The sequence below is a fragment of the Phascolarctos cinereus genome, unplaced genomic scaffold (genome assembly GCF_003287225.1).
Source record: "Phascolarctos cinereus isolate Bilbo 61053 unplaced genomic scaffold, phaCin_HiC Scaffold_2;HRSCAF=192, whole genome shotgun sequence".
Lineage (NCBI taxonomy): Eukaryota > Metazoa > Chordata > Mammalia > Diprotodontia > Phascolarctidae > Phascolarctos > Phascolarctos cinereus.
In genome coordinates, this window is record NW_027555625.1 from 142,605,837 (window position 1) to 142,630,234 (window position 24,398).

Sequence of the window (24,398 nt, forward strand, 5' to 3'; positions counted from 1 at the left end):
AAAATTATACTGTCTAAATTAACTTTCTATATTCATGAATTTATGGATAGTTCTCTTAATTTAAAAACTTTTACACTAACACTTAGAGTAAAACATTTGTGGTAAAACCTCACTAATTAGAAATTTACAGTTTGAATGATTTCTTCCTCTTCTGAAAATGTATTTACAGATAATAGGGAGAATCGGTAATTTTTTTTTAATATGAAACTCATGAAATAAATTCCTTCAGTGTGTAACTTTTTCTGTCTTAAAGGACTTAGATGTTTATATTCGTTTTTAGTTATAATTTTTTTGGATTGATGTCATTTTACTTATAATTTAGAATCATATGGGGAGGAACCTTAGGGATGATCTAGTCCAACATTATTTTACAGATGGAAAAAAAAGTTAAGTGGACAAAATGAGGACTAGAAAAATGTGGGTCTCTTGATTTCTAAAATAGCCTTGCCTTCTTTCCGGTGTATCTTTAATTATCAACGTTGTATTTTAAATGTAACAAAACTACCTACAAAAAATGCAGTAGAATCATTCTAGAAAACACCTCATTATTAGAGAAATTTAGATAGCCTGTGAGTTGTTGGACTGTCTCTTCTGAAATATCTTTATAGGTTGAACATTTTAAATAGCAAAGTTACATGTTAGTCTTGGCCCTCACAAACAGAAATTTTGTAAAGGGATTTCACTGTTTCATAATTCATATTTTACACTGTCATCTCGAATTAGTGAGGTTTTATGACATTCTTTTTGTTCCTCATACTTTAAAAGAAAAAAGGTGGTATTATTGCTAAAAGCAAAATTAGTTGCTGTTGTGTAATCTAGATAGCTTATTCATTTATTTTCATCCCAAATTAAGCATTCATGTTATTGAAGCAGGAATAAATTACCTGGTAATTTGATGAGGATATAAAGAAACTAAGTTGCCATGCCATTCTGGGTGATAAATAAAAATGTCACAGATAAATAATATTTTAGGACAAATTTGGAGAAACCAAATTATTTCATAATACTGAAATTCATATGTGTTACACATTCCTCAATTAATAGACTATCAAATGGTGCTTTCCAAACTTGTACACAGATATTTTAAATGTAGTATTTGTGACAGAATTTAACTTTACATTATAAAATCTTTCAGATTTTATTTTACAGCATGTGTCAAAACAGCGTGGTTATGGCACCATATATATTTCTACTACTTACTGTCTTACTTAAAAGCCTCAAAGATTAAATTCTGAGTTGAATCTTGTTCATCATATTTGTGGCTTTCAGTAATTCCCATGGAAATTGATCATGTGCGTTGAAAGAATTAACTCCTGTGCTTTCAGGTTGAGTTTTTTACCTAAATTGAGTGTCTTTAAACATAAAACTGAAAATTTTTGATCTTTTTATATCTGGGATCTAAATTTATAACTTAACTAAAACACACACTATTCTCCTGACTAAAATCAATATGAATAAGTTCATTGAACATATTTTCATTCAAGTTCAACTGTGTCACAGGAAATGTTAACTTTAATGATTTTCTTGGCATAAACTAATTGAATGGACAGATGTCAGTGTGGTTTATAAGCCCAAATTGAAGAATTTTTAGTGTCCTTAAGTTATGTTTGTCTTCAGATTTATTTTTAATAAGAAATAACTGCCTTATGTCATTGTTAAAATACTGTGATTTGAATCACTCTTTATTTTCAGCCACACAAAAACTATCCCTCTATTTAAAGCTTATGTAGAAACTGCCTTGAAAATAGTGGTGTTTTGGGTGCTATGTGTTCCATAAAGAATCTTATTTTTCTTTTTATCTCAAAAAAGTTATATAATTCATGACAGATGGTGAAGAATTTTTCTGTTTGACTACATGATTTTTCACTACCATCCATTTGTGGGCGCATAAATTGTACACAATAGTCAAAAACTGTTTTCTAAATATAGTATTCTAAACACTGAAAATTAGTTGCTGTGATATGGCTGATGATGTGATTATAGCCAAATTCTTAGGATAAGATAATAAATTAGGCAAAAATTGCTAGCACAAATGATTTTTGACCCGATATATTAATCAAATGGTTAAAAGGGTCATGCTTGTATGAGTAGAATTTTATGTTCATTTCATTTTTATGTAATAAGCAGTGAGTATCTTTCCAGAAACAGTCACATTTGAATACAGAGCTTTGTGGTGAGGACAAAAAGCATTGTTTAGTTTTTAGCAAAGTTGTCATGTTCAAGGTAACGCAGATTTTTATTTTATAAGACTTTTAAGATTTTGCCTTGGGAATAAATGTTGCTATAAAAATGATGTTAAATGTTACTCTTTTCTAAGTAAGTCTTTTTACTTTTGACATTGTTTAATTTTTTTTCCTTTTTGTTTTTTAGGTTTGCAAATTTTTTTGGTGATGGCATGTTCAGAATCTTGGATCCTTATGTTGAATGTATTGGAAAATGTTAATGATATTTAGTAATCCTGAAAATAATTCTGTGTATATTTCATGTGTTTATATATAGGTAAAGCAGTAGCTTTAATAAAATCTAACAAAGGAAAAGATACTACAGTTTTGTAAGTTCGTGGTGTTGCTAATTCATCTCATAGATTGACATGCATGTAGAAATTCATATTGTGCTTTTTAGAGACTTACCAATCCAGTCTTTGTGGTTCCTTCTTTTACTTTTCCCCAACCTCTGTTTATAATTTTCATTTTTCCTGCTTTTTCAGTCTTCTTTCTTCTCCACACTTTCATTGTAGGTCACCTGAGTCAAAGATAGTTGGTGAAGAAAAAAAACCAGAAAATAAAGAAATCAGAAAATGACAATCTGAAAAGTAGCAACGATACAATTGCAGCGAGAAAACTGTCTCAGAATAGAATTTGCATTAGCATATTGAGACTACCCAAACTACATCCAAAAACACTTAAGATTAAATTGCATCCAACTCTCAAATTATCCTTGATGATACAGAACAACAGTGTGAACAAGGAGAAAAATGGAATTTTCATTTTCACTTCCTCTCCGTAGTGGTGGACTGGTTAATGAAAAGTGAGATGACCAAGAGGAGAATAACACTGAGAGTTAAAAGGAGAATTAAAAATTGAAGGCAGTCTCCAAAGATTAGATTCTGACCCTAAATAAAGAATTGACTGAATTTCATGCTCTTGAGGGAACTGTCAAAAAATCCTGGAGGAGGCCAGTAAACTGGAAGTCTGTCTGTGAGCCATTTTTAAATTTTCTTATTTTTTATTTATTTTACCTGGTTAGGCAGTGGGGTTAAGTGACCTGCCCAGGGTCACACAGCTAGTAAGGGTTATGTGTCTGAGGCCAGATTTGAACTCCTGTCCTCCTGAATCCAGGGCCAGTGCTCTATCCACTGCAGCAGCTAGCTGCCCCTCTGTGAGCCATTTTTTAATGAGCCCTTGGGAATGTGGAGCAAGGTAATCCTGAAGTTACATGACAAGGGTTAAGTGCAGTGATATTCAGGCAATTCTGTAAGTGGTGGGCATGCCAGTTATTAGGCATGTTTATGTGTCTTGGAAGTTCTTTTGGTCATGAAGGTATGTTAGAAAGCAAGATGATTTATTCTTTATAGGAACTGTGAATAACTTTGTTTTTTTTTTTTTTGATTCAGTGGAAAAGATTTTTAAAAAGAAAAACATCCAGAACAAATCCAGTCAGTCAACAGATATTTTGATTATATGCCAGCTTTGTGCCCTATATGCTTTGCTAGGTTGTGGAATTTCAACAACAAAAAATGAAAATACCCCTGTTCATCAAGAGCTTATATTCAAATGGGAGGCAGCTAGGCATCTGTAAGTGTAGAATAAATATAAATAAATACAATGTAATTAAATATATGGTAGTTTTGTTGGGAGGGCACTAGCATTTAGGGGGTAGTCTGGAAAGGCTTTATATAGAAGGTGGTACTTAAGCTGTATCTTAAAGGAAGACACATTCCTTGAGCTGGAGGAAGAAGGCTCTTCTAAGTATGAATGGCCAATGAAAAGGCGAAGAGATGATAGAAAGTAACTTGAGTGACAGAGGGAAGGCCAGTTTGCTGGATTTCAGCTTGTGGGATGGGCAATAACATACAGTGAGCCTGGAAAGGTAGGCTGAAGCTAGGTGTGAAGGCTTTGAATGCCAAACTGAAGAGTTTCTGTTTTATCCTACATGCAATAAGAAGGTAGTAATTTACTGAATAAGGGAGGGATGTGAAAGAAAATGCAAGGAATTAGTGTAGTACAAAATTTTAAAACCTGCCTATATGTTCACTCTGAATCTTAGTTTGATGCTTTAAAAGATTTGGGCCTGGATCTGAGGTCTGTCTGGGGAATACCCAGTATAGAAATGCCTTTCAGCAATCTAGCTAAGCACTTTATCTGTAACCTGCTAAGGAGAGTTGCCTGGGGCAGTGAGAGGTTACATGACTCGCCCTAGTCACCAAGCCAGTATGTGTTAGAGACAAGACTTGAGCCAAGGCTTCCCTGACTTGGAAACCAACTCTCACCTGCTTTTCCATGCTTCGTCTTCTAGTTTGTATGTAGCAAATAACCCATATTTTAAAAAACATGTTCCTTTTGAATTTAGGAACCGAATCACACCTCTCATTTTCTCAGAGGAAATGGTTTTGCAGTATTGTAGGTGGAATTACTAGTCTTACTCTTGTCAGCAGTGCCAGGACTGGAGAAACATTTTAAGACTGTATCCATATTACCTAGAGAATCGTGTTTATTATGTTTAAGAAATTATGGATGGTTTTTTTCTTTTCAGAAACAAAAAATGCCCTCAGTATGTTTTTATTTTCCTAAATTGGTTTATAGAATAATGTATCTTAATAGCCAGGATATTGATGGGACCTAAAAGAATAAGGCACACTGATAAAACCCAGAAGGAATCAAGTCAATCAAGAAAAGACTCTGTTTCTTTCAGAGATGAATTTAAAGTCCTGTGGTTTCCAAAGGATGTGAGTACAAGTAAAGAGATGCCCTAGAGAGGGAACACATTTCTAGAGCCAAGAAAACCAGAAGACTAACCTTCCTGTCAGTTGAGAGCATACTTAGAGTCCAGGTGCTACATGGATATGTAGGTATATGTAATCTTTGGAAATGTTAAATATATGCTGACAGTGTGTTTTATTCTTTGATGAGGACTAGGTTCAAGGACTGTTTCTTCATTTAAAGGCCTTTATTAGGTGCACGTATGCTGTAAGACAGGCTTAGTGTGAGTAATGTAGTGTTACTGGTTTCTTGGCCACTGAAGAGTAATATAAATGTATACTGTATGCAGTAAAATAATGCTAAAAGCATGAATCAGGGCTATAATGTATTAGTTGCTTCCTAAACACATCCTTTATATTCCATTTGGAGAAACAATTTTACTTGTTGACGTCTGTTATAAAGTAAGGGTAGTGACTGGGTACTTGTTTCAGGTAGATTTTACCTTAGTTGGATTCACCTGAAGTTCAGGGTAATGTCAAAGAAAAGAAATTAAGTGGCAACTTCTATTTTCAGTTTTAGAATGACACCCCTCTTTTTTTACTGAACATACAAAATGTTATCCACTGATGCTGTTCCACTTTTGTGTTGCAGCTTGGCCAGCAAAATATAACCCATCACTTTGCTCGCTTTGATTTGACTTGCCTTGTTGGTCCTCACTTGTAAAATTACATGGGAGGGGGAGGCTTCGTGGATAGACTTCAGAGAGTGTGGAAACTTGGACTGGGGGTGGAGGGTGGGGGAGGGTAGCATCTTTATTTTAATGTAGTTATTTTCCTTTGTGATCTTATACATATATTATTATGAGAAGGGATCCATCGGCTTTACCAGACTGACGGCCAAAAGGGTCCATGACACAAAGTTTAAGAATCTTGGATCTGGGTCATCCTGTTCTTTTTATAAGATGAAGAAACTAAGATGCAGAACTGTTAATTTCCTCAAGGGAAAACTGCACCTAGAGCCTGGCTGTGCTGGCTCAAAGTCCAGGCAGTAATCTTTTCTACTACACTGTGTGGGTATTGTTACTAAATTTAGTTTTCCCAGTAGGGATATTGTAAGGATTAAGGCAATAATGTATTAACCTTTTTAAGCATCCTGAGAAGAAATGTGTCATCTAAATCAGCCAGAGTTCTTTTCTTTTTCTGTTAGATCACAGAATGTCATGAATTAGAAGGGAGCTGAGAAGTTACCTACTCCAATCTATGCTTGAGTAGGAACTCCCACTTAGAAGAAGTTGTCACTTAACTTCTATTTGGAGAGATGTCATCTGTGATTGGGAGCCTCCTATTCATAAAGTTAAACCATTCTAGTTTGGGAGCAGCTTTGATTGTTACAAAGTTTTTCCTCACATGGAGCGAAAAAGTCTGTCTTGAACTCCCTTCTGGGGCCAAAGCCTGTTTGAGTTGCCTTTCTCAGAAAAATTCTTGACTGTTTTAAGGTGGATGCCAAGTAACCCCATGCCTTCTTTCCTTCAGGCTGAACATTGTCAGTTCTTTGGATTGGATTTCATGTGGCCTTGTAATTATGTGCCCTCACCATCCTGGTCTCCTTCCTCTGGATATGTTCTAAGTTTTCAGAAATTTTAATAAAATGAGGTGCTGGGAATGGAAGATTTTACTCTAGATATTATCTGATATTGTCTAGATATTGTGCAGTAGATAGAAGTGTTATGGACTTGAGTTTAAATTCGGCCTCAGACGCTAATTTATATGACCTTGGGCGAGTCACTTCTGTTTGCCAGTTTCCTCATCTGAAAAATGGGGACAGTAATAACCCCCACCTCCCAGAGTTGTTGTGAGGATCAAATGAGATAATAATTGTAAAGCACTTAGCACACTGCCTGGCGTCTAGTAAGTGCTATGTAAGTTTTACCTATCAATATCAATCAATAATGTATTAGAGCTAAAAAGAACCTTAGATTTTGAGGCATGTGGGGGTTTAACTGTGGGACTGGAACAAACTTTGCCCAGGCAAGCACTTTTTTCCTTACGAGGTAGATACATTGACACTTCAAACTTAACATGTCCAAAAGTTACCTAATCATCCATTCTCCCTGAACCTGCTTCTTCTCCCAACTTCTCTGTTTCTGTTGATAGCACTGCCATCCATGCCTCCCAGGCTCAAAACCTGCAGGAATTCTTTGACTTTTCACTCTCTTTCTCACTTTTGACATCTTATCAATTGCTGAGTCCTGTCCATTCCACCTCCACAATATTTCTTGAATCCAACTTCTCCTCAGTTACTAATATTGTCATATCTTAGTGACATCTCTTATCTGGATAATTGGAGTAGCCCCCGCTAACTTTTTTTCCCTGTCTTCAGCTTTTCCTCACTACAATCCATCCTTCATATAGCTACACAGTCCTGACAAAACAGTTTTTTAGGGTGAAACCAGGAAATGCCTGCCATTGGGCCCTGGCCCCTGGCTTAACTTTAAAGGGAGCCAGGGATTCCAAGAGATAGAAGTGAGGAGGTAAGGCATTGCAGGGGCAGCTAGGTGGCTCAGTGGATAGAGCTTCAGCCTTGGAGTCAGGAGGACCTGAGTTCAAATGTGACCTCAAACACTTGACACTTATTTGCTGTGTGACCCTGGGCAAGTCGCTTAACCTCAATTGCCTCACCGGAAAAAAGGCATTCCAGGAATGTTGTATGCAAGGAATAGGCCAGTTTTAGCTGGAATATAGAATGTGTGTTAGAGGGAATTATATGAAATTTCTGAAAAGATAGACTAGTGCTACTTTGTAAAATATATTGTAACCTTAAGGTAATAGAGAGCCTCTGAAATTTGTAATATAGGCAGTAGGTAGCTGGTCAGCACACTGGATAGAACACAGGGTCTGAAGTCAGAAGACCTGGGTTCAAATATGGCTTTAAACACTTATTAGTTGTGTGACCTTACACTACCCTCTGTTCACTTCATTTCCTTCAGACGTAGAGGGATAATAGCACCTCCTCTCGGATTGTTATGAGGATCAAATGAGATAAATAAAGAGTGCTTAGCACAGTGCCTGGCATGTAGAAAGTACCACATAAAAGTTACTGGTTAGATTGCTGCTTTAGGGAGATAGCAGTGTGGAAGATGCAATAGAGAGGGAGAGACAAGTTGGGAGACGTACTCACAATAGTCCAGTAAGAGACTTTGAAGACTTGAACTGCAAAAAGGATAGTGGTCATATGAGTAGAGTGGAGACAGATGGGAGAGATCTAGTGATTAGCATCAGGAGTTGGCAACTGATTCGTGTTAGGGTGGGGTGAAGGATAATGAGGAGTCAAGCGGAGACTGACTACAAAATTGCAGACCTAGGTGACTTGAAATGATGATGGCATTCTTAACAGAAATAGGGAATTAAGGTAGATTTAAGGGGGGAAAATGAGGTCTGTTTTGGCCATGTTGAGTTGCAGATAGCTATAAGATATCCAAGTAGATGACGTAGCCCAGGCGCTTTACAATTTGGGACTAAAGCTAAGGACCAGACGTATAGATTTCTAGTGAGATCCCCAGGAGAGTGTGGACAGAGGAGGGCCTAGGATGGATCCCTGGGTACACTTGCATGCATAAGGGCCAGGATTTGGATGATGATATAGCAAAGGGAAACTCGAAAGTGGTAGAGGAGACAGTGAAGCAGAGCTAGAAGAGGTGTGGTTTATAAGTATCTAAGCTGCAGAAAGGTCGAGAACAGTGAATGTTGAGGAAAAGCCTTTGGATTTAGCCATTAAGAGATTTTTGGCAACTTTGTAATGAGCAATTGCTATTGTGTGGACAGAGATAGAAGCCATATTGCAAAGGTTTTAGAAGTGACTGGGAAAAGAGACATCAAAGCAAAAGTTTGAGTAAATGACTTTGACTATAAGAGAGAAGAGAGGATGGTAGGGTCCAGTGAAGGGAAGGGGTTTGGTAATGTTTTATGGGAGGTGGAGGGATAGGGATGCTTCATTTGCCAAAGCTGGGACAGATCTGGGCATGCGTGTAGAAAGCAGGGAAGGAGTCAGTGGAGAAAGTGGAAAGATGAGGAGAGGATTGAAGGCAAGAGTTCTTCCCCTTTGTTGTGTCCTGAACTGCTTTGCAGTCTCAAGGAAGCCTCCTGAATGATTCCTCAAAATCATGTTGTGAAATGCATGCCATAAAATATATAGAATTACAGTGGAAACCAATTATATTGAAATACAGTTACAAATTTTTTTTAAGGTCATTGACTCCAGATTAAAAACCCTGATTTAAGGGGAAGTTCTGGGAGGGGATCAAGAACACAAATAATAGAAGGGTTCACCTTGCCAAGGAAAAGAACTTAATCTCTTTCTTGGCACAGGGGCACAGAATGTGGGGTGATATTAAAGGGATTTGAGAATTGAAGAGGAGTTGCTTAGGGCAAATGACCTCTAATTTGTTGGTAAAGTGTGATGGCAGTCTACTAGTGAGAGGTAGAAATGTTTTCAGAAAAGGTTTGGAACATTAACTGTGGGGAGTGGCCTCACTTAGTAGTTGTGTGACTCTGGGCAAATAGCTTAAACCCTGTTTGCCTCAGTTTCCTCATCTGTAAAATAAGCTAGAGAAGGAAATGGCAAACCACTCCAGGAGTCTTTGCCAAGAAAACCCCAGATGGGATCGTGAAGAGTTGGACATGACTGAAATGACTCAGTAACAACAATAAGTATATTTTATATTAATGTATACATCATGAATTATAAAATATTATGTTGTCTTCTCCCTTAATTTTTTGCTTCTTGAGGGCAAGGATTATCTTTTGCCTCTTTTTGTTATCCCCAGTGCTTAATACCATACCTGACACATAGTAGGTACATAGTAAGAGTTTATTGATTGATTAAGCTTAAACTGCTATATAAATATAGTTCTTATGAATAGTAGTATTAGTATTTCAGCAGTAGTTTTTTCTGCTTTTCATGGGAGTTCAGTATTTCTTTTGTCTTATGTATTAAATAGACATTTCCTAGATTGTTTTGGAAACCTCATCACCATTTATCACATTGTTTCTGTTGAGAAAAAGAATTCAGAGTTTCAAAAGATTGACTCAGAAGTGAGCCTTTGGAGCAAGACTGATCCGTCAGTTCGGGGCTTCATGTATGGTGACTCTCAGTTAATTAAAATATTAAATTGATTTTCTTAAGTCATTCTTTATAAATCTAACTTTGATAGACACGAGATTCTACCCTCCCATCTTATATTTCTTATAGACTGAGGAAATGGGCATTTGGGGCATGTACATTATGTACCCATTCAAATAGTGGTTCAGTAAAAATCAAACAAGTGTGGAAAACTGAGGAGCAGTCTCTCTCAAAGTAGAGTACCTAATATAGATTTTGCAAGTTGGAAAATAAATGTGTTCTGTACAACTTAATTTGGAGATTATAGAATTTTCTACCTTAGTCTTAAACTCCTATCCAGCCTGGATCTTTTCTGATGTTGGATTATTGGACTGATTGTTAGGACTGGACGCATTTTTAAGTGACAATTTCTTTATACATTTGTGTATGCTTGAGAAATATATTAGGTTAAAAAAACCTTTCATTTTGTTGCTTCCTTTGCTTTGGCGTCCCTTCCTTGTAGCAGTTTGGTAAGTGTTGCTGGATAGTGATTGACTTTTTCGTCCCATTCTTTACTGCCTTTACCTCTATGACTATACCCCAAAATCTGAAACTGAGTTGATATTATAGGACTAAAAATGTATGGAAGAGGTTATTACACAGTAACACAAAGACATCGGTATAGTTCTTGATATTCATTTTCTCATTTGATCCTCATCACAACTCTGAGGTAGGTAGGGCATATATCATTCTCTCTCTCTTTCTGTCTCTCTCTCTCTCTCTCTCAAAAGATAAACTGAGGCATAGAAAAGATAAGCAAATAGAAGGGCACAGCTCAAGTAGCAAAGTTGGGGCTGAACTGTTCTGATTTTAAGTGGACGAGCTCAAAATGAATAGTCATTGTGACGTGGCCACCAAAAAAGACAGTATGCTTTTAGGCTGTGTTAAGAGAGTCCAGTGGACAGGCCAAGACAGGAAATAGTCCTGTTGTCCTCTGTCTTCCTCACACCACACTGTACTCAATTCTAGGTAATAATAACAACAATAACAACAACAGCTAACATTTATATACTGCTTACACAGTACATATGGGTCACAGAGAGGTTAAGTGTCTTTGCCCAGGATCATACAGCTAGGAAGTGTCTGAGACTGATCTAAACTCGAGTCTTCTAGACTCTATTCGCTGTATTACCTAGCTATCCCCAAAAAGGTAAAATATCTTTTATGAAGGACATTGAAAAACTAACGACATTGAAAAAAAGTGCATCTAACCAGAGTTCTTAACCTGGGGCCTGTGGATGGCCCCCTTCCCCCCAGGTGTCCATGGATGGAATTCAGGGAGATCTGTGAAGGCTTTTTTTTTTTAAATTTTGAGAACTGTATTTCAATACAATTGGTTTCTTTTGTGATTCTGTGTATTTAATTTTATGCATTTAAAAACAGTATTCTGAGAAGGGGTCCATAGGCTTCACCAGGCGGTCAGAAATGGAAGTTTGGCCAAGGAGAAAGAACAGCATGTTAATTCTTAAAGAGACTTAGGAATGACGTAACTGCTTTCAAAACTATTTGATATTGTCATATGGATGATTAAACTTGTTCTGCTTTGCTCCAGAGGGCAGAACCAGGATTAATAGGTGAAAGTGGCAGAAAAGGATGTATCAGTTGGTTGTAAGGAGAATTTTCTAAAAAATAAATCTGTCTGAAAGTGGAGTTGGCCTTCTTGCCAACTAGAGGGTTCCCCCTCTCTGGAGGTTTTCAGTTGGAGGCTGGGTAATTCTTTGGCAATGATGTTGTAGAGAGGATTATGAGAAAGGTGTAGCTTGGATTAGATTGCCTTTGAAGTTTATTGCATTTCTGTAATTACATACACACACGTGTACACACACATACAGGCATCCCCCCCAAAAAAAAAAGAATTTTCCAGATCAAATGTTTTTTGACAAAGGATATTTCTTCTGTACATTCTGTTAAAAATTCTCTGTCTCTCTCTGTCTTTCTCTCTCACTCTCTCAATTGGGAATATCTTAAACTTGTGCTAACTGTACCATACTGACAGAAATATGGATTAACTCAATTATTTACAGCATGAAGCACTGCCTTCTCATTGTCATTTCCTCAGTTTGGGTATTTTATTTTGTAAGTTAATTTGGGCGTTCATAAACATTTTTTCAATGCAAGTGTTTTCTCATTTAAATATATCTCAAAGCATTTCCGAGTGTGATTTGAATTTTATCAACCTCAGATATTTTGGGAATGTGGCCCAATTTATATTAGTAATCTAGAAAATCGGATTCTGATACATAGATACATGCATTTTACAAACAACTATTCAATTAATACATCTGTTATAAATCATCATCATCACTTCCTTTGTCCTCTTTCAGATTCCTGAAGCTGTTTTCTGGTGTGTCATTAAGATATTTTTTAAGTTTGGAAAAAAATTATTTTCTACATGTTGTTGACATAGAATAGTTCTGTTTGGCTTACTGCGTTAACTACCGGAAGATAACTTCTTTTCAAATGTAAATGTTGCATCTTGAGGGGATGTAATAGTCCCCATGTTGGAATCCTATTCATCCTTTTGTGCTATTCATTAGGACTTCTTTTAAAAGTACAGCTGAAGCTAGAAGACCATTGCTGAAAAATCAAGACACCTGAAGGAATCACACCTTGAATTATTGGACTTGCTAGAGAGAAGAATATCAGCAGAATAACAAAATCAGAATTTTTGAAGGATCCTCAAAATAACACCCTAGGTCGTTTGAAGCACCCTAAGAGATAATAGGTAACCCTTTGTTTAGAAGAATAACGAAACTTTGGTGAAGGTTGGTTAGTGTGTGAATAGATTACTGTCATCAACTTGAACATGAAATTTCAGTTTGAAACCGCTCACTGTCTTCAGAGTATAGATACACTTCCTTTTTTTTTTCTTGATTCAACTGATTTCATAAAACTCTATAATGCAAGAACAATCCAATCCTAGTCCCCAAAACAGTTTTTTTTAAAAGAGATATCATGGAGTCGCCTCTGTACTTCCTGCACTAATTGGGGGTGGGGGAGGGGATGTGAAGGAAAAGTTGTTTGAATAATCCGAGATGTCTCTAACTCTGAAAATTATTTTTTTTTAACATTTTGAAGATGCTCTTAAAAAATGTCTTGAGGCTGTAGTGTTTTTACTTATTTCCCTATTTACAGCATTTCCCAAAATGAGGGACTGTTATAGAGCATTTGTCCTAGGTCTCAACATTTCTATTCTAGATGAAGGTGGAAAATCTAGGGCAGAGACCTATAAAAATCTGTAAATCCCTGACTTCTTCAGCTGATCTCCCTGGGTTCTTAATTATATCCACAATACTTCGCAAAAATCTTCTCTTTACTTTAAAATCTCGATTATCTGCCTGTAAACAATTGGGGAATAGAATAATCTCATCCTCTGTCCCCAGTCTCATGTCACTGTTGAATTTTTACCCTACTCTTGGATGATGATGATACTACCTGACATATTTATATAGACTTTAAAGTATGCACAAAGTTCTTGATATTCTGATTTGATCTTCAAAATGGTAATGTGAGATAAGTACATACCTGTATTATCTTCATCTTGCTGGTGAGGAAGCTGAGGCTTAGCAATATGAAATATCCTGCTCCCGTGGTCATGCCAGAAGCAGGATTTTAAGCAGGGACACTTGACTCACTAGCATTCTTTCTATTATATGACCCTAACACCCTCACCACCCCTAACCCCCCCATTCATTGATCTCCCTTCCACCAACATTGCCAAATCTTAAGAGTTATAGTGGATTGTCAGTTGCCCTATAGTTATCTTCTTTCTGATTTGCTGCTCATTACATCTCTTTATATATTTTAGTCCTTTGATATATTCAGCCTCCTTTCCTGTATTTATGAATGAACTTGGAATAGATGTCAGGATTGAGGGTAACGGGCCATTTTGAGAAATCACAGTACTGTCTTTAAAACTATCCAAAAAAATAAAAAGGATGCTTCTCTTTAAAGGGGTGATTTTCTATTTTATCCCTATTTCTCAAACAGAACTTCACCCCTCCCACCCCATTACCGTTTAATAGTAGAAATGAAATACATTGCCTGATGGGCTAGAGTTCGGCAAATATGATAATTCCTGGGACAGGAAGGTGATGGTTTTGGATGTTTTCTCTAGTTGTCAATAAAAATTTGAAATAGTAGCAATTTTGGTATTTAGAGTTTGTGTTGTAAAACATTTTTTCCAGAATTTGGATGAACCACTTGTAAAGATTGAACACTGATTATATACATATGTATCACTAATTTTGTATATTCTTTTGTATGTTTACAAAGATGTGAACTTATAAAAGAAATGAGAGGATACTTCTATGAGACAAGTTCCTTCAGTACATTTAAAATAATATAATTTAGAAAAAATGTAATATACAAAAATATTAGAAATCTTCATTCAGTGTGAGTTATTTTAGTATGTAAATTATATTGTGTGGCTTGTTTTAATAAAAAGTGATCAAGAATAATTTCAAGAATTATGGCTTTATGTTGATTTTTTTTCTTTGGAAAAAAATGTTGATATACAAATTTACATAAAAGCTCATGATTTGTATTTTTTTGTTTGTTTATAAAATATATAAACAGGCCCTTTGTATTTTCTCCAGCAGGAATTTAATTATTTTGAACTATAATTATCTAATGTTTCTATAAATTGAATTAATTGGAGCTGCATAAAATATACATTTTAGCTGTTCATATCTAGCAAATGTTTTGTCTAAATAAAATAGAATATTCTTTTGAAGAAAATTTTCTTTAGTAATTCAGTATTTTTTTTTAAAGAGAACCCAAATGCGATCAAGGAGGTGAGGAAATAAATACTTATTTTTATTAAGTACACCTTCTATATCTGCAAATATGAATCATTGCTTCAAAGTTGATGTCTCATGGTAAATACTCATTCCTGAAATCAGTAAAACATTAGACATTAACATTTACACAAACCTTTAAAAAGTCAGATTATAATACAGACCTTATGAAGAGAGCTTTTAGCTTTTCTTTTGCTAGTGCTTCTTGGTCATTAACATAGTACCCCAACACTTAGCACAGTTCCTGGCACATAGTAGGTACTTACTAAATGCTTATTGACTGACTTATTAGCCTCTTAGCTAGAAAAGATAGTCAACTAGTGTGATGGATTATCTTTTCAATTACTTGTACTTTGCCACTAATTTTTGTTTTACTTTTTGTCTACTATTTGCTGATAGTCTCTAATTTAGGCACCAATGCAACAAACACTAAGCAAATACCTACAGTGTACAAAGCACTTTTCTAGGCACTGAGCTACAAAAATAAAAATGAGCTCTCCTCTCCTTGAGCTTACATTCTGTTTGGGGAAGGAGGATACAACATTAACAGGAGTCAAATAAATACTTTGCAGTTTGAGTAGGGAGAGAAAATCACTGAGAGCATCAGGGAAGACTGATCAAAGTGGCACCTGAGTTGAGCCAGAAAAGTAAGATAAAGGATTCTGAGAAGTAGAGAGTAGAGAGTAAAATTAAAATTAGGGGACAGTGTGTGTGTGTGTGTGTGTGTGTGTGTGTGTGTGTGTGTGTGTTTTGTACAAATTCATGTGATCGAGAGATGAAATGTTACGTTTAGGCAATTGAAATAGTTTGGTTTGACTTGAGAGTACAGTGTGTGAAAGGGAATATGTGTGAAATAAAGCTATAAAAAATAGATTGTAGCCACATTGTGAAGGTTCAATTGACAGGTTATCCTATTCTAGAGGCAAGGGAAGCCACTGAAAGCATTTTAACGGGTGGTGGTAATGTCAGACTTGTGCCTCAGGAATGTTGTTTTGGCATCTGAGTCCTAATTATGCTTCATGGCTTGGGATTCTTGAAGGCTGTGCCAGAAGAGTAAGTTCTACCACACTAGAAAGGCTTCAGATCATTGTCCTAGCAACAGGCTATCTCCTTTCTGAGGGCTGGCCTAACCAAATGTAGAGAAGCTCATTACCAGTAGGTTGGCCAGTTCTTTGCCAGTGGGAACCAGTGAATCAAAGAAAAATGCACAACGTTCTTCAGGCCTTTACATGGCTTTCTTTTGCTTATGTAGTAATGATAGGCAGAGGGTGCCAAGAATTGATTTTTGGAACATCTGAAAACAACCATTGGTAGTGTTAATATGAAATCCACTTAACAAATTGTGCAGACATAATCCTGGAGTAGCTGAATTATAGCAATCCACATTCTTATATAATTAAAACAAGAAGCCAAAGGGGTGTTGTAGTTAGATGGAAGGATGGATGGTTCACAGGTTCTCCTTGGAGAAGTGAATAAAGGAATCTACAGCTGGTTTTACCTTTCATCCAAAGGAAACAAACATTTCGTGGGAAATTTGGTCATGTATTGTAATACTCATGAAAGTGGTTGCAAAATAGGCCATTGTGAAGATTATTGCTCTGTGTGTGTATGTATATTCCAACATCTCTTGTAGCAGATGAATAGAGTTAGTTTATAAAGAACTCGCCCCTCCCCCAGATAAATTAATGTATTAATATTTGATGGCTAAAGAAAATTGCAGAGGAGAGAGTGATAAAAATATGTGGGAAAACATGCAACAAATGAGGTCAGAGTCTTATAGTCTATATAGAGCCCCAATACCTACATACCTAATAACTATAGCAGCTTCATGATATAGAGGATAGAATGCCAGGTTTGGAGTCAGGAAGGTCTGAGTTCAAATTTGGCCTCAGACTCTCCATATGTGACTCTGGGCAAGTAATTTAACCCCTGTTTGCCTCAGTTCCTCATCTGTAAAATGGGGACACATTGGAGGGGAAAAAAAAGCCAAAAGCAAACCGCTCCATTATTTTTGCCAAGAAAACCCCATGGACTTTGTCCATGGGGTCACATAAAGTTGGACACGATTGAACCACTAAACAGCAAGGCCTACACACTAGTTCAGCTTTATTCAGGCATTTCTAGGTAGTAGAAATATAAAGGCAAAAACAAAGTAGTTTCTGCCCTCAAGGATCTTGTGAGGGAAACTTATATAGATAAGGATATGAAGAGTAAAGATGAAGTAATTTTAGTACAAAGAAATAACTGGAAGGATCAGGAAAGACCCACGTTAGGACTTTGTACCTGAGCTGTGGACAGTAGGTGGCACCAGGGGATAGAGTGTTGGGCCTGGCATCATGAAGACCAGTCAAATCTGGCCTCAGACACTTACTAGCTGTGTGACTTTGGGCAAGTCACTTAATCCTGTTTGCCTCAGTTTTCTCAGAAGGAAATGGCAAGCCACTCCAATATCTCAGCCGAGAAAACCCCCAATGAGGTCATGAAGAATTGGATAGACTGAAAAGTGAATGAACAACCACCACCTGATCTGTGCTTTGAAGGAGACTAGTAATTACGAAACAGAGGGAAGGAGGGAGAGTTGGGGATAGCTTGACTGAAGGCACAGAAATAAGGGACAGAATGTGGTGTGTTCTCAACAGCAAACAGACTGAGATATAGAGTTCCTGAAGGAGTTATCATGGAATCAATCGCTAAAGGTAGGTTAAAGTTGAATTGTGAAGGGCTTTAAATCCCAGACAGATAAACTAGTAATTTATCCTAGAAGCAATAGGGAGCCCCTGAAGCTTCTTCCACAGGAGCACGAAACTGTACTTTAGGGATATCACTGAGGGAGCTGTACTGGGGATAGATGACTTTTAGGAGGAAGTTGAGAGGTACTAGATATGATCAGCACCAAATACTATTACAAATAATGAAATTACTTGATTTGCAAATCATTTCTGGGTCAAGTATTTGTATACAAAGATAAACATTAATACTAAATTTTAAAAATAGAAAGTGGATCTGATGTGCAAGTCAGGCAGCTCTATCTTAACCTATTTTTAAATCTTGACAACAAAAAATATAAAACAGATAAACAGACTTCAATGTATACTATTGCCATTTCCGAAGGAAGCATAGTGTAAATTCAGTTGCCACTGTGAGGAGACCAAAAGAGCCAAAGAAGCTATTTGAATCAAGAATAGGATTCTCTCTTGCCAAATAGATGCAGTAGCAAAAGGCAATTGTGGGTTCAGAACACACCCTTGTTTTTAAAATCCTTGGAGTGAGAATGATGAAATATGAGTACTGTAAAAATGTAAAATGTCAAGGAAAAACAAATTTGCAAAATGTTTAGAGGTAGCCCTGTCTAAGCCATATCCAAGAGCATAAAGATAGCCCTGGAAAGGAAGGCAAACAGGTGAAAAGTCTGCAGTTATATATTATTTTGTTTCATCATTGACTGTGAAACCACCATATTCCAATGTACTGGGTGAAAAAATTAGAATGGCACTAAAAAGATGTTAATGGAGAAGAAACTTGGCAAAATACAACATATTGAAAACACTAGAAAGCAAAAGAATAAATGGATCTTTCCTAAAAATGGTAAGCAGTGTCTCTTGGAAACCAAGCACTAGCTTCTTCTGTAATGGACAAATATTAGAGGCAATTCAAGTAAGGTGGAAGGTAAAAGGATATTCAATTTCACCATTAGTTACGGACAAGAAAAATATTGAGGGGTTAAGCTTAGGCAAAGAAGGAAAAACTGGTAGCTATTTTCAGATGATAGGATGGTTTAAAGAGCCCTAGTGGTTCAACAAAAAATTAATTGAAATAAAGTCATTACATTATGCTTCCTTAGTAAAGTAGCAGGATATGCAATTGCCCCCTCCCCCAGATATCTATACATTACTTTTCTCCCCTTCCCCTCACCCCATGCACACATACACTACTGTAGTTGTTTAGTTATGTCTGACTCTGTGACCCTGTCTGACAGATATACTGAGATGGTTTTCCATTTCCTTCTCCAGTGGATTAAAGCAAACAAATGTTAACTCTCCCCAAATCACACAGCAAGTGAATGTCTGAGGCCAGATTGGAACTCCGGTCTTCCTGACTGCAGGCACTGTGCTCTATCCATTGAGCCATCTAGATGCCTCATATATTATTACTGTATTTCTGTATGTTAGTATCAAAAGTCAATAGGAAGAGAGAAGAAACACCATTCAAAGTAAGTGCATAATGTGAGAGGAGTCTATCTCAACACACTCAAGATGTGAATACAAATGTACAACATTTCATTGAAGTAAAGACAAAATAATTGAAGAGATATTAATTGCTCATGGTTGGGCAATGACAACATAATAAAAAAGGTAATAACTACCCAAATTAATTTATAGATTTATCAACTGAAGGGTTATTTTTACAAATCTAGACAAAATAATAAACTTCATCTGTAGAAGAAAAAGTTTCAAAAATAATAAAAAGTAGCAATGCAGGGGGCTTTTTCAGATCTGAAGGTAGTAATAAAGTAGTAATCAAAATAATTATATATAACTTATTCAGGGTACCACAATAAACTTCAAATGGATACATGGCCTACATGTAAAAAGGCATATAATTAAAAAAAAAGATACCTTTCATAACTACATCCAAGGAAGAATAGAATTCTTAAATACATAAAAAATAGAGATGATCATAAAAGAAAGTTTTAATTAAAATTGAAAAGTTTAGCAAGCAAAATAAATTCAGTTAGGTTCAGAAGGCAAAACCATTTGGAAAAAGTCTTTACTGCAGATTTCTCTGATAAAAGTCTAATATTTAGAATATGTAAAGAATTGATACAAATATATGCAAATAAGAGCCATTCCCCCAGTGGTCAAAAGACGAATAGGCAATTCTCAGATGGAATGTAAGTTATCAACCACCATATGAAAAAAATGCTCCGATTTTCTAATATGTACAAATTAAAATGACTGAAGCTTTACCTCATTCATCAGGTTGACAAAGATGACAAGAGGAAAATAGTCATTGCTGAAGGGGTTGCAAAACAGAGTCACCAGTCAGTGTTGGTAAAGGTGTGAATTAGTTCAGCTCTTCTGGAAAACCATTTGGACCTGTACTCCAAAAGTTACTAAGCTGTACATACTCTTTGTCTCAGTGATACTATCATTAGCAATATACCTCTAAGGAAATCAAGGTCAGAAGGAAAGGGCCTATATGGTTAAGAATATTTCTAGCAGCATTTCTTTTTATAGTGAAGAACAAGAAACAAAATGTATGTCCATTAAGTTGAGAAACGGCTGACCAAATGGAGGCATCTGAATATAATGGGATTTTATTACATTGTAAGAAATATGCAATATAATGGCTTCGGAGCAATATGAAGAGACATGTATGAACTGATGCAGAGTGAAGTGAACAGAACTAGGAGAGAGATTTGCAAGAAACCACAATAGCAACATGAATGGAAATAACTGAAAAATCTCAGAAGTCTGACCAAAGAATTGACCAATCATTACTTTAAAAGACTGGTGATGAAACATCTCTTATTCCTTGACAAAGAAGTGACGGACTAGAGGTACAAAGTTTGACATACATTTTCATACATGACCAATAGGTGGATTTGTTTTGCTTGATTATACACACACACATATTTCATACACACACACACACACACACACACACACACATATAAGAAAGAACTACTGGGGAAAGGGGTTAGAGAGAAAAAAGTCAAGCATTTTAAAAGGTGTACAGAGGGAAGAGAGGGGAAATGTTGAAGGAAACAATAATTTGTTACCATCTCATTAAGTTTTTGTTATTTCTTAATAATGATAAACATGTTTACAGCATTTATTTTAAAAAATGAAACACTGTATGGAAGAAAGTCCTAGTTTGTTGTAAAGTCTTTTGTGTGTCTTAAAATGTGTATGATTGTTGAATTCATAAGTTTAAAAAAAAGATGAGAAGAGCCAGCTACCCTAGACCAAGTCTAAGTATACACAGGAGCACTGTCCTGAAAGTAACACAATTTTGAGAATGCAGAGAGATCTATTCTCAAGATATCTCAAAGGGAATGGTAGTGTAAAATGAAGATCAGGAAAGTCTTGAGCGTGTTTGTAGTTAACAGGGAAGGGACCAGCTAAAAGAGAGAGACTATAAAACAGAAAGGGAATAGTCATTGAGGCACACTCCTGGAAGAGCTGCAAAGGGGAAAGATCAAGGACACAAGTAGAGGGGTTGGCCTTGGAAAGGAGAAAGGCCTCCTTTTCTAGAGTGGAGCTAAGGAGGAAAGAAGTATGAAGATATAAAGGGGTTTTGAAGTTTGTAGTAGGAGAGATGAGGGATGTCTCCCCACCCCCAATGTCTGTTTTTGCAGTAACCTAAAAGTTGAGGTTCTGTGCTGAGAGAGGATAGGATAAGGAGCTTAGGAGAAGAGGTTTGGAATGGCCACTGTGAGGAGTATTATTGTCAATAAGAGAAGATTAAAGGATTTTCATGCAGTAAGGAAGGCCCAGTTGGGATTAGATAAATGGAAAGCCCTGATTGAAATCAGAGCACCTGGACCTGTGGGATGTTGGACAAGTCACTTAATCTCATGGCCCATAGTTTCCTCATCTGTAAAATGAAAGGTTGGCCTCAGAAGTTGCTTCCAGTTCTGGTCTATAGTTCTGTATTTGTAATACAATTTGTAATAGACCTATTCAGAAGAGTTGTGTGAATGCCTCTAGCAACATGGAAGTTCATGCATCTTGGACAACTGTGTATGATTCTAAAGTGAAGAGAATTGTATGGTGAATAGAGGAAAGTGAAGTTGGAACAGAGGAATGTAGTAATAGTGATAATAATAGCTGGCACTTTAAAGTTTACAAAGTACTGTACATATCTCATTTGATCCTCACAATAACCCTGTAATGTAAGGGCTATAATTTTTTTTTTCCGATTTACAGATGAGGCAACTGAAGCAGACAGGTTAAATAGCTTACCACACAGGTAGTAAGTGTCTGACCAGGATTTGAGCTCAGGTCTTCCTGACTCTAGTACCGGCACTTAACTTACCCACTGTACCACCTAGCTTCCTAAAGGCAGAGGTGGGACTTAAAACTGTTTGAGGGTATAATTAAAGGACAAAGGATATTTTCAGACAGGAGAAGTACAGAATTTGAAATCATGGAAGGGTCACCATTATGGAAAGTGGTAAAATCTAAGGGATGGCATTCTGCTCATCTTTCACCTCTTCAACACTTGTCCAATCCCCAATGTGGAATCAAGATGTAGGGCATAGGAGTTGGGGTTGTTGAACTGGGAAGTTTTTTGTTGTTATTGTTGAATTGCCAAACGTTTGAGGGCACATCAACATCCCCAAGGGTAAAGATAGTTGGACTAAATGACCTTCTGAGATACCTTCCAATTCTGATTCTGTGGTCCTGTGAAACTGAGAAAGGCAGTTTGTTGTTGTTGTTCTTAGGATCCTGCCAAAGAGGGCCTTCTTGTTATTTATATTAGGGCAGCTAGGTAACACAGTAGAGTGTGAGGCCTGGAGTCAGGAACGCCCAAGTTCAAATTTGGCCTCATACACTTGCTAGCTGCGTGACCCTGGGCAAGCAATTTAACTTCTTTTTGCCTCAGTTTCATCTTCTGTAAAATGGGGACAATAATAGCATCTTATTTGGTCCTTATAACAATCATTGTCAGGACCAAATGAGATGCTGTTATTATCTTCATTGTATCCCTTGTATCCAAATACAATTATGAGGACCAACCAAGATAATAATTACAGAATACTTAGCACCACATCTGGCACATAGTAATAAGCACTATATAAATGTTACCTCTTCCTCCTCCTCTTCCTTCTCCTTCTCCTCCTCCTCCTCCTCCTCCTTCTTCCTTTTCTCTCCAGAAACTGAATCACTATTATGCTTTGGTATAATCTTATATAGGAAAACTTAGTAATTACTGATGCATAGTATAATGGAAAGAGCACTGATCTTAGTAAAAAAAAAAAATCTGTCTTCCCAGGTTCCAGCACTGATTCTTCTAGCTGGTATGTCTTTATGCAGACTGAAATGTGCTGAATTTTGAGTCAGAGTAGCTGGCTTCTAATCCAGCTCTGCTATTTACTTACCGCTTTTGAGATCTTAGACAAGTTCCTCCATCTCTTTGAGTTTAGTTTCTCTGTTCATAAGATGAGGGACCTGGACTGCATACATGAACTCTGAGACCTTTTCCAATATCAGAGCTATGATATTAAGTCAGTTAACTTCTCTGAGCCTCAGATTCCTCATTTCTAAACTGTTAATTACTTATTCTTTCACTCTTTACCTCATAGGGTTGTGAGGAAAGTGTTATAGTAGAATCCATGTGTAGAGGTTTTCCACCTCTCTCCCCATCTGTCACCTCTACACCTCAACTGTCTGACAAATCAGAAGAATAAAGTACGTTTGACATTCTGCGGCTCCAATCTGGCTTTTAAAATGACTGCCACCTTCCTTTTGAAATAAAATAAGGGAAATTGAAGTTAATTGTTTCATCTCTTTTACTTCCTTTCTTTTGGGAACCTCAGAAGAAGGGAAAGATAGCCATTCTTAACTTAGAATTTCTGGAAATTTAGAGGATGGAAAGAGTATTTGCCTTTTGATGATAAAAATTTTCTTCCTTTCTCTTTTGTCCTTCCTTTTAATGCTTAAATTTAAATCAGATGTTGATTTTATGTTAATGAATGGAAGTAGATGGTCTCTAACGTCTCTTTCATTTGCAACATACTATGATTCTATAATTTATTTTATAATATATATTAAATTATGTGAAAGGACAAATTTAGATGGCCCAGTTCTTTAAATTATTTTCTTAAATGTCATAGATTCATTTTTGTCCTTGTTTTCGTATTTGAAATGGAGGATTCAGAATTTATTTAGTGATGTAAAAATTTATCTTTGAATGGTAATTTATGCTTTTCAAAAGTACTTTCATAACATTTTGTCAGATCCTTACAACTCTTTGAGAGGTAGATGCAGAGGTATGCTGGTGTTTAGCAATTGACCTCATCCTGTCCCACTTCACTCCCCCCGCCCCAACTCAGGCCCTGCCAAATATATATAGTTCAACATGTATTTTTTTAAAAACATTTTCTCTCTCACTTCCGTAAGTGTAGACAGTCAACAAAACAGTAAATCAAACCCTCATTTGTAGTCTTTGCCAATTTCTGAGATGTACATTTTTGCACTGAAAATTTGACAGATCAGTCAAAGCTGACTCCAGCATATCCCTGGTAGTATAATCATTATCCTAATTTGAGGAAACCAAAGTTCAGGGAAAATAATTTAATTGCCCAAACCATGGTCTCATACAGCCATTTATTTTTATATGTGTTCAGGGTTTTTTTCATCTTATCACCTTGAATAAAACTGTAGCAGGTTTTCAAAATACTTATTTTAAAGGGTGAAGATATAGGAAACCCTTGAAATATATAAATGCTATCTATTATGTGAGAATTAGCAAAAGTTATAGCTAAATTAAAGAAATAACCTTTCATTTTATCTCA

At 36.4% G+C, this 24,398-nt stretch overlaps 1 protein-coding gene across 1 annotated transcript in view; it reads left to right on the plus strand.

The window, feature by feature from the left end:
* The window catches only part of XKR6 (XK related 6), a 378,420-nt gene that overhangs the window by 86,282 nt on the left and 267,740 nt on the right, over positions 1–24,398 (plus strand).